We start from the raw sequence: 891 nt of genomic DNA, 5'->3' as shown, positions 1-891 counted from the left end.
AGCTAGCACCCCAGCTCCTGAGCCGTCGCCCCAGCTCTTCCTTCTGTTAACTGAACAGCCCACCCAGTGAGTGCCCGAGGCGGCCTCAGTGCTTAGCCCTGGATTGTACTCGGACCATGTTGATGGGGTTACAGTGCCCACCTGGTCTGCCCTGGGTCCCTTGCTCAAGTTTTACAAATGTCCAATCACAAATGTGTGCAAGGCACTAGTGCTGATGTAGGAGATTCAGTTCCCAAGGGACTGGACAGTCACCCGCTATCACGGAGTCTTCAGAGGACCCCACAGGAAACTGTTAGCAATTGAGGTCAAGGTCTGGGTTACCCTGTGCTCAGCTCTGGCAGATCTGTTCATTGAAACGAAAGAAAAGAGTAATGGGTAAATGGGTTAACTAGGGACCAAGTTAACTGGTTAGCAGGTGAATGTATTAACTATGAACCAAGTTAACTGGTTAACAGGTGAATGGGTTAACTAGGGACCAGGCTAACTGGTTAATAGATAATAAGTGGATCAACCATGAACAGGTTACTAGGTTACTAGGTGGATGGGTTAGTAGTTGGTTAGCTAGTGACTGGGCTGGAGGGGACAGAGCCAGCTGGGAACTGGGCTAACTAACTAATCCCTTGCGTCACCATATCTTGTTCTCACTGCTTCTGCCTGGCTGGGGAGTGTGAACCCACAGAACCAGCCTTGTGAGAGACCTGCTCTGCCCACACCTCCACCACTCAAACACACCCTCCACTCACACACACACACACACACACACACACACACACACCCTCCACTCACACACACACACGTCCAAAATGGGACAGAAGATTATAAACTAGAGAGGAAAGCTACGAAGATAATTTGGTAATCTCCACTTTCTTGTATGGGCCTCAGTTGTATGAC

The sequence above is a fragment of the Microtus ochrogaster genome, linkage group LG1 (assembly GCF_000317375.1).
Source record: "Microtus ochrogaster isolate Prairie Vole_2 linkage group LG1, MicOch1.0, whole genome shotgun sequence".
NCBI classification, from domain to species: Eukaryota; Metazoa; Chordata; class Mammalia; order Rodentia; family Cricetidae; genus Microtus; species Microtus ochrogaster.
This window is presented reverse-complemented; position numbering follows the sequence as displayed.